The 14841-nt window shown below is 39.4% G+C and overlaps 1 long non-coding RNA gene across 1 annotated transcript in view; it reads right to left on the reverse strand.

Annotated features, from left to right (window-relative positions):
- Positions 1-14841, reverse strand: part of LOC119156381 — a 96465-nt gene that overhangs the window by 5388 nt on the left and 76236 nt on the right. Inside the window, exon 5 of the long non-coding RNA XR_005107105.1 lies at positions 2101-2207. This is a non-coding gene — a long non-coding RNA (uncharacterized LOC119156381). The remainder of the gene's footprint in view (positions 1-2100; positions 2208-14841) is intronic.

A 14841-nucleotide genomic window follows, 5' to 3' on the forward strand; every position in this document is an offset into this window, starting at 1 on the left:
CCCATATTCATATTATACTTCTCCCTTCAATTCACAGTTCCTGGTATATTGAGGAAGGGAAGACAAAAAAACCCTGGCAAGCTTCTTCTAGACCATCAAAGACATCTGCTTTTACATGCAGATATCAAGCATAGCTGAATTCTGGAAGATGATTCAGTTCTACCCTGATGAACAAGACGAATGCATTTAATTGCATGATGTGTTTGTATAGCAGTTAAGTATTGTTTTGGTAGCTCTGGTAAACCAGCTACACCCTACCAGCTAATGCAATTTCAAGATCGTTGAACTTGTTCATACACCCCTGCACCTTTAAAAATCTTTAATCTTCAGCACAGTTCAGCATTAAGGGAGACATGTCCAGGTGTGAGAGATTAGAATTTACAAGTAAGGCCACAAAATGGATAAGACTGCATTTAAAAAAATAGTAATAATAATCTGTAATTTTTCTTTTCTACATAGTTAACAAAAAACATGGAGAATTTAAGAAATTAAATATTCTTAACAGGTGTTTATGAACATAACAAAACAGGTTCTTCCAATTCTGTTTCTTGAGATGTTGGTCAAATGTACTCTATTTTTCTTGTAAAAGAAGGCTTAGCAGCGTGAAACTGTAATAAAATAGGACTCAATCTTTAATTTGAGACAATATAGAAAAAAACAGGTACATTTTTTCATGTTATGGCTTCCTCCTAGTATCTTGATTGCTTTAAGCAGATGCCTTTTTTCTAAATGATCCAAAGACTGTCGGCAAAGACCCAATCCTGGAAGTCATTCAATCTTCAGACGTGATTTTAAATAAGATTAATTGTCATCACCCTGAAATCACACCTGCCTCAGTGGAACTATTTAAATATATAAAGTCCATGCTAGAGCCTTTGCTGGATGGGGATCTGAAAGAAAAGCAACTAGGGAATAGCTTGGTTATCGAGGGGGAGCTTTCCCTCCTCTTCCTTTTTCCTAGGCTGTGTCATCGGCTTTGCATGGCGTGTGAATCCGAGCCCAATGCTCAGCTGCTGTCTGTGTGCCTGGATGTTGCTCACTCTCCCGATCCAGTTTCTAGGGGAAGAATGTCAAGTTTTGCCAGATCTGCTCTTAACCCCTGTCAGTCCCAAGTGTGGGCCTTTTTCTTACACACACCATGCAGATGATTTGCACTCAAAGGAGTGGGTTAGTATGTCTTTTAAACTATCTTTATACTGCAGTATAAGTTGTGCCCATTATCAAATAAAGCATGAAGGGTTGTAGCAGACTGGCAATTAATGTTTTGATTTTACAGTTCCAGTTAAATAAAATGCTCAACAGAAAGACAAAAAGAAGGAAAGGGAGGGAAAATATGTCCCTTCTAACATTGCCAAGCTATGCAGTAAGTGGGAAAATAAGGCAGTATGAGTCCAAGACGAACACAGTTTGTATGATTTATAGGATCAGGAGAACCAAGCAAGCAACGAGATTTTTGACACATGTGGGGAGGAATGCAGTCCTTAACCCATGCAGTCCATTTATTTTGGGGAACAAGAAGGTAGCTGAAAGGTACATTATAATATGAATTAACCCTAATATTTGCACTTTGGTACCATCTTGGTCCATCACTGGCACTTTTTAAACCATGGTTTGAACAGACATGCAGGAATAAACTTGCATCTGGCAGGGAGTGGACCACCTGTTCTCTCCCAGCCCTCTTTGCTGTGGTTCTGCTATTCCTTTCATCAGAGCTTAGCTTATTTTTCTTTCCTTTTATTTTTATATAACAGAGATAGCCAGCCTTGCTAGTCCTAGATGTTTCGTACCAAGATCTCAACAGGGTGGGACGTGCATGATTCACTTGAGGACCTGTTGAAGAGCAGGTCTGGGCTGCCTTGCAGCTGAATCCCAGGGCATCTGGGTGGCATCAGCATTAGCAGCTGTAGCCACTTGCTCTGTCCCATGGAGGAGCTTCAGGTTGCCCAGAAGTCTCCATGCTAGCCAAGCACACAACAGAGACTTGCTTTGGGAGCCCCATCTTAACTGCTTAAACACTTCAAGCATGTTACAGATTGGCCACCCTTGCCCCATGAAGTGATTAACATCACCATATTATCAGTGAAGGAATAATTAACTTACCCATGTTCACACAGGAAGACTATGGCCAAACTGGTAATAAGATCCAGATTTGCTGCCTCCCACTCTGCTGCACCACAGAAATGTGACATATTTCCACAAGCTGTGCCCTAGAAGACAACCGAAAGAGACAGGGAAAAGTCATATAGGAAGAAAAATCACCAAGCAGTGTATGGCAATACAAATACCTCTGCTGCGGTGGCGGTTTAGTGTTTGCAAGTATTAAGGAAAATAAAGGAACTGTCCAAACTTTCCAGAAACAATTTCCCTTTAGGGGGTCTGAGGAAAGAGGTTCATAAGGCAAAGAACGAAAGCTTTCATCTGGGTTATTTTTCCTACCGTATAAAAGAGGAGATAGAAATTGCAATTTGGAGAACCAGCGGAGGGGAGAGGGAAGTAAAGACAGGCTGAATCATGTTTAATAAAAAGGTTTATAGTCATTCCTAGCAGGATCCTATCCAGCTGGCACATCACGTTCCTATCACAAGCTGCACTCAGTGAATTAAAGGGTGTGTTATTGCTCCAGCAATATCACCTAGACCCATTTAACCTCACTGTAGGGACAGCATTTTTTCCTAGTAAATCTAGGCTACCAGAAAGCATTGTATCATGATTAAACTTAGTTTCACACATTCTGCTTCTGCCTAATATTCCAGCCTGAACCAGGCCCAGCCTGGTCATTCATAACAGAAGAAACCAAAATTATCAAAATAAATACAGGCTCACATCAGTGATGCTGAGGACTACAAAGAAGAGAGAAGAACAGTGGTGAAATTTTCTCTATGCAGAAAGCCAGCCTAAAATTTATGCAGCACATTTTTTTTTCTTTTTCTTCACTAATATACCAAAAGTAACTCACTGTAGTGTGTAGAACTGGGTACGAGCCTTGCACAGGGGGCTAAGAGAAAATAAAGTGCCGTCCCAGTCTCTTTCATACCTCATCTTCACATTTCTTTCACCAGTAACTATTTTCTTTCTCTTCCATTTAATAGTTTTTCTCCTCCACTAGAGCAGAAATTCAAAACATAAAACGCAGCGCTCCTTTTAGTGTATTTTTAAACCCACATAGTAGAAAACTTTCCGCTTTATTCATAAAGCCTTACTTATTGAGCCTTTGGATTTCGTTTGTATCCAAGATATAAAAAAACAGCACAGTGAAAGATTCCAACACAAAGAAACTATAGATGAAAAAACACACAATTTACGTGACTTATGAAAAATGATGTTACTATACAATGTAACTATAGAGAATGCACAGAATGAGTTCAATTGACAGTTCAGGAATTATGATACAAGGCAAGCATATGCAAATTATGAGTCACTCCTCAGTGGATGTCAGGAAGCATAATTAGTTCCAGCACAAAGTTGTCCAACAGGTCTGAGCTTATTGCAGGAACAACTTTATTAAGGGCATCATGCATGACTTAGGCAAGTAACCACATTTACAAATGAAGCGAGACCGGCTTTGAGATCCACACAAATGGAAAGGTTTGAAAAATTGCCAATAATATGTATAGACAATGCCAAGTTACTCTTGAATCTATATATATGCCAAATCAGTTGCATATACTGCGTATCAGCCTAGTGATACAGGAAGAGAGGCAGTAAAGCTGTGCCTAAGATGTGGGTGCCATTGGAATTTTGCAGCTGTGCTTGAGCTGTAATTGGAACCAGCGCTGCTCTGAACCAGCTAGCTCTGGAAATGAAAAGGGAGATGATCCCTGAGGTCATCTGTGCCATGCCCTTACAGTTCTGCGTTGTTTTCCTAAGAGGGCCTTTGAACATGTGGTGTGAAGCTGTGCTTTCCAACATGTGGCTCTGCCTCTTCTGTAGGAGCGAAGGCACCTCTCTGTAATGTGTGCAGAGGCTTCCACACCAACTTTGAAAGGCACCGTGGAGGCATGAGGTCCCTTAGACTTAAGGTCTGAGGGTGCACAGCACTAGAATATCAAAATCTAGTTTAGAAAAAACTAACTGCATTCTACTGTGTCATAACTGGTTTATTTCCTACATGTTTAAGCAAATGCAGAGTCAACTCTCGATATCATAGAACTGTTATAACTGCAAGTTCCTATCTAGGCTCACATTACAAGTACAGCATGACCAACAACTATTAATAACATCCTAAACTGCTCCAAACAAACAGCTCTTGATTCTTTTATAGGACTAAATTACATAAATTAACAGGAAGATGCAAGAAGCAATGCTCATTAAATGTTTTTAATGTGTTTGCTTTGCACTAAAGCACAACAGCTTGTAAAACTGTTTTTACAATTTTTGTGGTAACACAAGCCAGGAAGCATTTTAGTGCAGCTAATTCTCTTAGATTGGTTAGAAAAGCACCATCATTTGAACTTTTCCAGTGACCCTTTCTGTTAGGAAAAGCAGTGGTAGATCTATGTCCTTGAGAAAAGGAATGCTTGATATAGCTATTAAAATATCCATGGTCAGCTAAATTTTGTTTTCCATCTGGTGTTTTCATTTGCACCTATGAAAAGTGAGCACACAAAAAATGCCACCATTTTGATTAGGTGTTTTTCACAGCCACAAAGTGCAGAAGTGTAGGGCTCTGCTAGGCAATGAGAAGCTAAGCTAACTCTACATCTATTAGAGGTATCATTTCTCCTTGGAAGTGCTGTCACACTTTAATTCTCTTCCACACTGACTCTGAAATTTTTGGATTTTCTCTGAAATCACATAATCATCTCCACACTTTGTTGCCCCATTTATAAACTAGGGATAGTACTTTCCAGCTCTGAATGTCACAAAAACATATTTTCTGGAAGGAAGTCTATCATTGGTTTCCACTTTCAAATCTCTACTCAATGAAACAAACTCCACAGCTTATTAGAGGCATCTGTATAACTACCCCCTTCTGGCAGGAAGTCTGCGCATTTGCTTACAAGTACAGAATATTCCCACCAGCATAAGAGTTACACTGGTTTACTTTAGATGGGGCATCCTTTTTCTTTTTTTGTATTTTATGGAATATTCACCTTAGTAGCAAGAAAACCTTAGAAGACCCATTTTGAATTCATTCTTTTCTACTGGCATTTACATTCCCATTTCCAGCTGTAGGTATAGCTGCGTGTGAAGACCTGGGAAAGCCAAAGATGGCTGGGATTTGAGGAAGTAATGAAGCCAGAAAAGGGGAAACGAGCTAAAGAAGTGAGCAGGAGTAGCAACCACAGAGGACAAGATATTATATTATAAAAAATTATGTTTAACTAGACCTGAAGTTAGGTGTTCTGAAATCTGACAGGAACAGAAGACTTTGCTTTTACTCTCTTGTTCAGCTAGATCTCACTTGTTCACTAGACCTGCTCGCCAGATATGGTCCATTCATGAAGCAATATCCTTTACCCACAGAGACCTGCAGTTCAGGTGGGGTTAAAAACCCCAAGGCATTTCACACCAACCCCTGGTTCTTCAGTCTTCTAAGGTCCATGGCTGGAAAGCTCCCTTACTCCAAGCAGGCAAAAAAAGTCTTTCCCCATGAAGAACGAATGTGAAGTTTCTACAGAATATAAATTTCAATAAAGATGTAAAATGGAGGAGCTACTGTGAATGCTAAAAAAAAAATAAAATCTTTCAAACATGATCAGAGCCGACACCAATAGGCCAAAGCCTTATGTCTACTAGTTTATAGCAGAGCTACTAGGACAACAGACATGGCTGTTGTGGGACTTATGTTCAGAAGCAGAAACACTGGTGCATTCAAGAAGGGATTGAACGCGTTCCTTCTTTCAACTGTATTTTGCCAAGCAGGCCCTGTAGATCTGGCCCTTGCACCCAAACTTTGCATGTTGGGACACAGGAAAATTTTATCCCAAACAAGAGCTTTCCATAGCTGTGTCCTGAGGTGTCACCCACACAGACTCCCATTTGTCATCCTCATGTCCTCAGCCACTTTGCTGTCACTAGGCAGCAACTTTCTGCTCTTGGTTTTCAGAGTTGCCAAAGGTTTCCTCCTCACTTTACTGCTATTTTAGGGTCTGCTAGGAAACATGAGATTTTTTGTACACAGGATGATGTTAACAATTGCAGACATTGCCTGGCTTTATCATTTCAACAGAAAACAGCAACAGCAGTAAATACGGTGTGACAGCTGTAATGATGAGAATTACTGTCCTGAAAGAGAGCTCTGTAAGGTTGATAAAGCTCTCAATTTTTTAAAAAAGTTATTTCGTACTCTGAGGCATCTTAAGATCACGGGGTAAATTACGAGTACTAAAAGAGCATCACATCTCAGAGTTTGAGCTCTCTAGCTGACTTTTACTTTAAAAGGATGTTCAGAAACTAGCAACAGTTCAGAAAAGGGTTAGAGGAATGGGTCTGTGGCTGGAAAACCTGTCTATTCCTGAAAGACTGTAGAGATTCAAACTTATCCAAGGTAATTTGAATGCTTGACTTGATCATAGTTTATAAGCTCATCCATGCCAAAAATATTTCCCATCTTATAAATCATTCAGTCTACTTTAAGCTTGTAGACAGGGATATGAAAAAGTCCAATGCCTAGAGCAGACAAAATCAGACTAAAAATAATGTGCATTTTTACTAGGGAGGCAAATTAGCACTAAAATAGTCTACTTGAGGACATAATATATTCCCTGCCACTTGAAGACTTAATAGCAAAACCAAATGCCTTTCTAAAAAAAATAAGCTTTGGTTGAACTCAAGTCTATAAGCCTGATGTGAGAATGCCTGGCAGAAATGGCTAACAGGTCATCGTTAGGATCTGTCCTCTCTCTTGAAATCCAGGAATCAACACAAGAGCTGCAGTCCTGCGGGAATATTTTCACACCTTTAATAGTACTTGTCTGCACATGTAAGCACTGCCAAATTTAAACTGTCTGGATACAGAAGAAAACAAATGTGATGGATCTCTGCAAGCATCCGAAAGCAATGGCAAATAATTGACCTAGTTCACCGCAGAATTAGAACATGAATAAAAGTAACACAGTTCTGATCTATCTGTGACCAGCAGCCCACTGAGTGACATTCACCAATGATAAAGGTCGTACCCGGCTTGGGGTTTCTACCAAAAGTGCCTGCTGAATGCAGAGGCATGGTGCTGCACAAGAGCAGGGTGCCTCTGTGTCCCCCACCAGAATATTGAGCTCAGATCACCTATCCCACAACAGTACCTACCCTCCTGGCCAAGGTATTGTGGACCTGCACCTCATAAGCCCAGCAGGGCTGACTGGTGACAGCTACTCACTGTGGTCTGTGGAGCAAAATTGGCTCATTTTGAAGTAGTTGCCCTGGCAGAGAGAAGCACAACAGTCCAACACACCCAGCATTACACCAGCAGTGTTTTGACAGGGAGTGCCTCTCAAAACCACGATCCTTCGTCCATTAATATGAATCCCTACCTCCAGAAAGTCCTGTGGAACACACCTCCTACTGTGTTGACCTATTTTAATTTCAATTTCTTTTGAGATTAAGAAGAGAAGCAGTGACTCTGTGTTGACCCTTTGCAACAAAACAATGCAAAATTATACTACAAATTGTTCTTACCTGCAAAAATCAAATAGATACAGTCCGAGTTACACAAGATAAAAAAATGGTACCTCTCAGTAATTTCTAAGTGCAGACTCCTGCCCTTAACTTCATACTTTGTTCAGTTTGATTAGAGGGTTAAAATGGGGAACTTGTCTGGTAAAGCAGACTTTGTTATCAACATTTCCTGCTCCTAGCTTTACACCTCTTAAGACTAATCAGCAAAAGAAGGCAGGAACCCAGTGCAAGAGCCCAGAACTGTTCAACAATTCAGAAAAAAATAAAGGCCCAGACTGTCTCCCACTGACTACCCTTGAATCACAGCATTCTAAAAATCAAAGACTTTCTGAAAATTTCTGCTTAGTAAGAAAACCAAAAGCCAGGCTATTGCTTTACAACATATGCTTTGCTCATATATTTTGACAAGTACAGTTTACTTCTCATACGTAATACTTCCTAAGGTATTGGGAAATGCACATGGTACATTTTGTAAAGTGTGAATAATTATCGAGAAGTCACTATTGCACTCGGCTCTAAAGCCCTTAAGAAATTGAAAAGACTGGTATATTTGAGGACAAATATTATGGTATTGGAAAACATTGACAAATCTCATGTGCAAGTATTTCACTCGACTTTGGTCCACCTAAAACTGATGGACGCTCTGCTGTGTCAGGATTATGACTACTTGATGAATGATTGTTCCAGAGGGTGACTCTTCCCCAGAAGGGCGTACTTTTCATTCTCCACCTCAGCCAAATGAATTGGCTGAACTCTTCGGGGCACTTTGTAGTGACATTCTAGAGGTCCTTTGTTATGACTTTTTTAACTAGTCATTTTAACACTGGAATGACATTTAAATGTGTGTCTACGTATACTGTATATAAAATGAATAAATAGTATATTATTTGCTTCAAAAACATCTTGACGATAACAGAACATGATTAGAATTTATGCCCTTCTGGCTCTTTTCCTATTGAAGACTTACAATTTCACCTGGCAACTCAAACCTGCAAGAACTTATTAATATTATGGGTTGGCAGAGCAAGACAGGACTATAATGACACTTGAGTAAGTCAGCCATAAGCATTAATAACTCATATGCATAGTTCAATCTTTGGAAATTTTTAAGACCATCCAAGACAGGCAACATCAAGGTCATTGTTGATTTTAGACCATGATCTGAATATATGAAAACATATTAAATATTTCAGCTGTACAAACCTCTAGAGCAATTAGAAAAGTTCTGAAACTGCACTATTAAAAATTTAACTAGACAATAAATCTAAAGATGTGGGGCACTGTCAAAGGACTTCTGTTGCTCTGTTCTTGCTTTTAACTTAATGATGATTACAAATATACATATTTCATTAAAACTATGGTTAGATCTGAAACCAAAACAACACTGGAGTTCTTGATCTGTAGCTGACTTCATTTTTCTGCAAGACATTGCTTAGGAAAAAAGCCTCTTCTTTATTAAAGTTTCATATTTTACAAGCAAATCTGAGTGCTTTTTAAACAATATTTACAATTTCCTAGGCGTATACACTGTCCTAATGGGAAAATAAACTCGATATTATAGTGAGTCAGAGCCTGCTACTTGTTTAATATCTCAATTTAGACTTCCCATATCTGGGTAGAAAAGTCACAAGAAAAATGCAACTTTTGTTAAACAAACTGCAAAATAGTCATCCCTGAGAATCTACTGGGGTACATTTGCAATCAAATAACTTTCCATGTTACTAATGCATATTTCTGCTTTCTTACTTTTCTCAAAAGGAAACTGCTCACTACTAAAATATAGCTTTTAATTTGTGGAGGGTAAAAATTTAGTACTTAATAAGCATACTTACTAAAGACTTTTAAAAAATTAATAGAAACCAAATAAATCTTGGCTATTAAAAAAAATATCTGACACACAGGTTGAGTTATACCAGCCAGCACAAGTACACAGTAAGATTCCAGATGTGCTATTTTCCTGTACACTGACAGCTATCAAACCCACCCCTGCAATAAAAAAGTCCTGAAATGGGTTTTTAATCAGGTCTAGATTTCCATTAGCCCATGAGGACTGATGTCTGTGTGTTGTGGTTTTTATTCTTTACAGCACATGCCATTGCTCTTAATATGTGGGGAACACATATTAAGTCTAAACTTTTTTTTCAGTAACCTCCTGAAATAGATTTTTTCATATTTAAATTGAAGCCAAATAAATGTTATTAACAGCTGTATTTTTACAAAATATTTGAAGGAGGGGTTAAACTCAGGATTGTTCAATTAACATTTCCCAGGCACCATGTAAGACCAGCACGTTCAATGGACGGACAATGTAAAAATAGGCTCTGAAGTATGACAAAAATATCAAGGGAATTCAAATAACATGATAAGTCTTAATACAAATAAAATAAAACCCAATCTTTACCTTTGAAAAACATTCAGAGGCTGGCTTTGCATCTTCCTGGGGACTGTTAGATAGCTATCAATTTCTTCTTATATATTTATTGTAAACATTGGTACAAGATGTTCTGATTGTTTCCAGGAAAATCCTATTAGTTACAGTTGTAAAGAAGCAATTTCACATAAAAATCATACAGCACAGTTACAGAAAAAAAGAAATCTGTAGGCATCTAGTGTAATGAACAAACCACTGTGGTTTATATCCGTTGCAAAACTGTAGCAGAACAATTGGCACCAGTAAAAATATTGCAAATTAAAGATATTAGAAGAAGCTGTTTAGGAAAAAACATCTAACCACAGTTAAAAGGCTAACAGAAAAATTTAAGTGATTACTATTGCTCGTGTTCTAAAAGGATGTAATTGACCTCAATCACATAAATAAAATAATCATGCAGACCAATATTTGGACTCATTAAAAAGCTGACATATTCCTTTACTTTGACTAGATGTCGAGAATTTGACAATTTATACCTTTGCAATGCAAAGATCCTTTGCAATTACTGCCAAAATAATAGCCCACTGTATGACAAAAATGGTCAGTAATGTGAGGTTTATAAACCAGTCTGCCTTCTGCTTCTCCAGCCTAAATGTAAATAACTAATCCCCCTAAAAGCAAAACCAAAATGTATAAGAAAAACCTTACTTGAAATTTCAGTGCAAAGGAACTGTACAAATCAATAGCAAAGTTTAAATTGCTCCCCAGCAATTTCAATACAGGCTTTATTTTTAATGTGACTATGGAGAGATGTGGCTTTTCAGTAACATTAAAGAGAAGGGTTTCTGTTTTGCAATGTTAAATGAGTCATTCTACTTCTGGTTTTTAATTCATCTTTATGGCTGATGCTGGACTGAAGTAACGCCATAGTTTCATCTCCCTTTTCTCATCTACTTCAGTGCTTTGTTTCACCACAAGGACCAGCAACCAGAGCAAGAAGACCCATGTACTAAACCAAATTAAAAGTTAAAATAAGGAAATCCTGGTCCTGTTGACTTCATTAAGTTTTCTGAGCCTGCTTTTTTTCCTCCTGCCAAAGGAATATGCTGTGATCCTGCATGCTCTGTCCTACTTTGCCCATCATCTCACCTGTCCCCACAGCTGGAGAAATGCTGCAGTGAGCAGGCAAATTCAGGGTATGGCACTGGAAGGGCAGAGCACGCAGAGCTCCTTTGCCCAGTTGCTGTGTACCTGGCACTGCCTCGCGCTATGAAATTTAAGCAGCATTCCAGTAGAGATTAATAAAGTGATCTGCTTAAAAACCAAAACAGGCAAACCCTCACTTTGTGGACATTATCCTTGGACTGGTCACTGAGAAACAACAGTTTAGACTGGTTGAAAAGCCACCTGAGCTGGACCTTCTTACTCCTTTCTCTACTTTCAGGCCTGCTTACAGCAGAAGTCCAAGTTCTGGCAGCATCAAAGCCACAATTTTCATACACCATCTCAGCTGTGAGAGATGAAGCTTTACACGAAACAGAAGACCTGACAGCAGCAGCCCAGCTCCGTGGACAGCAGCCCCATCCCGGGGGGCAGACACCTTTGCCACTGCTGACCTAAGCAAAAAAAAGCCGGCAGTGCCTGCCCAGTGTCAGTGTCCAGGTCACCGCTGCCCAGGACTTTGTGCTGAGACAAGCAAAATGCAGCAACAGCTCTGCTGGCCTCGCCTTTGTACGCCTGTGCATGACACCTGGAGCCCCACCATGTCCCTGGGATGCTACAGGGAGCCCTCTCCAAGCTCAGAGGTGGTGAGAATCAGTCTCTTGCCTCCCTCATGGTCCCACTTGCCACAATCCAGCCAAATTTCACATCGAAGTAGACGGCAGTGTACTATTCATATTCATATGAATATGCCATATTCATAACACGAGATGGGATTCCTTCAAATTTTTGTCCATGGTAATGTTGTTGCTTTAATTTTAGTCAGATCTACAACAGAGTGTTTTTATTAAGTGATGGAATACCATAGAAATACTTACGACATCCATGCTAATACCAAATGAGTTCATGATGATTTACGTTTATTAGAAAAAAGAATATCAAAAGGATTATTAATGGTGCTACCACAGAGCTTTGGAAATGGTTGACAGCATAAGCTCAGAAACTGAGGAAGTGGATTTGGAGTATGCAGAGCAGAATATGAGGTTTTGCTTTTGGTAAATAGCGGCCTGTACAAATACTAAATCAAATAGCCACTTCATTAATCTTTTTTGGATTTTTTTTTTTTTTTTCATTTTAAGGGTTTTCTAAGGTATTTTTAATAAAAGTCATTTAAGCTAACTTTGACATACTGGCATTAAAATCATCAGTTAATCTGTGTGTAGTTCTTACAGAGACAGAGACAACTCCTTTCCATTTTTGTAACATCCCTAGCTATTTCTTTTTGTTTCCTTTGCTTGCAAAACTAAACTGATTATCGGCTTACTTGATCCTCGAGTTTAAATAAGCCAGAGCTAACAAAATAAGAACAACTGTACTTAGACTAAAAATTATACATTATCTGAAGGAATATTTTGCTCTGGACAACAAATTTTTTTAAAAAAACAAAACCACAGAGAAACATGAAAATAGCAAACCACTGAAACACAGGCAAGATGAAGTTCTCCTGGGCATTTTGTACTGCTTGGCAAATGTATGTTAACAGTAAAGATAACTTACAAGCCTAAACTGCATATGACTACTCCTTAAGCCCAACATACCATATTGCAAAAAAAAAAAAAAGGTTTTTCTTTTACTAAAGAGAAAGCTTCTCCTTTATGTCCACCAGAAGATGAGTGACCTTGCAAGGTAGGCACAAACTTCCCTGAGGAGCTGAACAACCAGCTTGTTGTTCACAACCTCTGCCAGAGTACACATGGACCACTGCAGAAGCCTGCATCCTTCACAAACCTGCATTTTCAATGCCCTCATCTGGTGGGAAGGCCATGGTTTTAGACTGTGCCATCTGCAGTGGAAATGGCAGACAGCTGCCCCTTTAGAGTGCTCACAAAAGCTGCACCTCTGGATGTTAGGGCTTCATTAGATATAGTGGCAGAGGTGTACAGATGTGATCTAGCACACAGACTCCCATCCATTCATAGCTGCCCAGAAGAGGTTGGAGCGCCTTATGCTTACATCTTTTTCACAAAAGAGTATTAAAAGAGACCCTGGCCTGAGTTTTGTTGCACACTTGCTAGACAAGCTGTCTGTGGAAAGAAGAGAAGCATCTCCAGAAACGATGCCTCAGCCCACATGATATCTGAATCACAGCCCAAGCATGCTGTCACTCTCTAGCTCGCTTCACTGACAATGTGGGAAGGGGAGGATGAGCATAGTTCTCACTTAGGCATTACACGTAATTGCCTAAAATTACTGTTGCCCCAAATATCTTAAAAGACTTAATGGAAAAAGAGACTTGCTCGTAAAAGCATAACACGGCCACAACAGCCTCATACTGCAGGGTCCACTAAACTGGATGTTAAATGGGCAAATACAACAGATTGAATCACTGCAAGCAAAAACAGGCACAAGATCAGTAACAGCAAGCATTTTTTGGAAGATCAAGAATCAAAGGATATGCGCTGGAACCTGAAAAAAAAAGATCCCTGAAAGTCAGCCACACTGACATTACCTTTACAGCAGGACAGAGTAGATCTGTTCAGGCTACCACCTCCTCAGGCATCTCATGATAAAACCCCCTTCAGCTGTTTTTCTTGCCTTCAGCCAGTTGTCTTTTGGTCAGTGTAGTAATGGGATGACAAAGCCCGGCCCCCTCCGGCTACAGAGTACTTCCCATCAAGTACATGGCTCTTCTGTATGATCAGCTTCTTTACTCCCACTCTTACACTTTGACTCTGAACAAACTAATATGTTGCCAGGCAACAATAAACAAACACACACACACACAAATAGCCCTAAACCCAACCAAATTACCAGATTATACAAAACCTCATGCTTTTCCATACTGACACCCAGCAGTACAGACAGACCATCAGCTTTTCTGTCCAAAGGACGATGATGAAGCTGCCAGAGCTGCTGCTTGTATTTGTAGAGTACAGAACCTGAAGTCAATCAAGGAGTACTGTTTCAGCCATGTATTGTGAAGGACATATCTCTCTGAAAATCTCTAATACTTTGATACTGAGTTTAGTTTCTGACACTTGCCTGATTTTTATGCTTTGTTTACAGAAAAGTAGCTTTATAGTTAGTGTGCTGTGCCTGGGAGAGGAAGGGATGCATGTATGCACCTGCTTTTGTGTTTTACAAAGAGCTTTTAGATGGAGCTGGTTGTGAAGGCACTGTACAAATTGACACACTGTGGTTAAGTCAGAGCAAAAGGAAAACAGGCTGCCTAGATACTGAACTTTCAATTTAAACCACAAAGGTAGACGGCAAGCACTAATTCAAGAACAGGTGGCTTTTTGCTCATAATATTTTATGGCTTTCATTGCTTTACAGTGGAATGAGCTAACCCACAGCTCCCCTCTTGACCTACCCAACATCCTCAAGTTTAGTGAAAAACAGGTGTTTGGTATCTTGGCTTTCCCTGAGCACTCCCACAACCCAGGGACCCTTTAGCAGTCTAAAAACTTACTTTCACTTAGAATGGAAGGCAAATAACGGAGCATGTATAAAGTAACAGATACACACTCAGCAGCTAAAAACTTTATCCACAAAAGTAATACTTGTCTTTCATATCCTGCACAGGTAAAAATGCAATAAAACAACATCAGTTCAGAAACTCAGAAAAATCTCATAGAAACTTCTTTAAAATTGGACAGCTGTGATGAGCCTAGGGCTACCAGGAATCTCAT

This window comes from Falco rusticolus, chromosome 12 (assembly GCF_015220075.1).
Source record: "Falco rusticolus isolate bFalRus1 chromosome 12, bFalRus1.pri, whole genome shotgun sequence".
Taxonomy (NCBI): domain Eukaryota; kingdom Metazoa; phylum Chordata; class Aves; order Falconiformes; family Falconidae; genus Falco; species Falco rusticolus.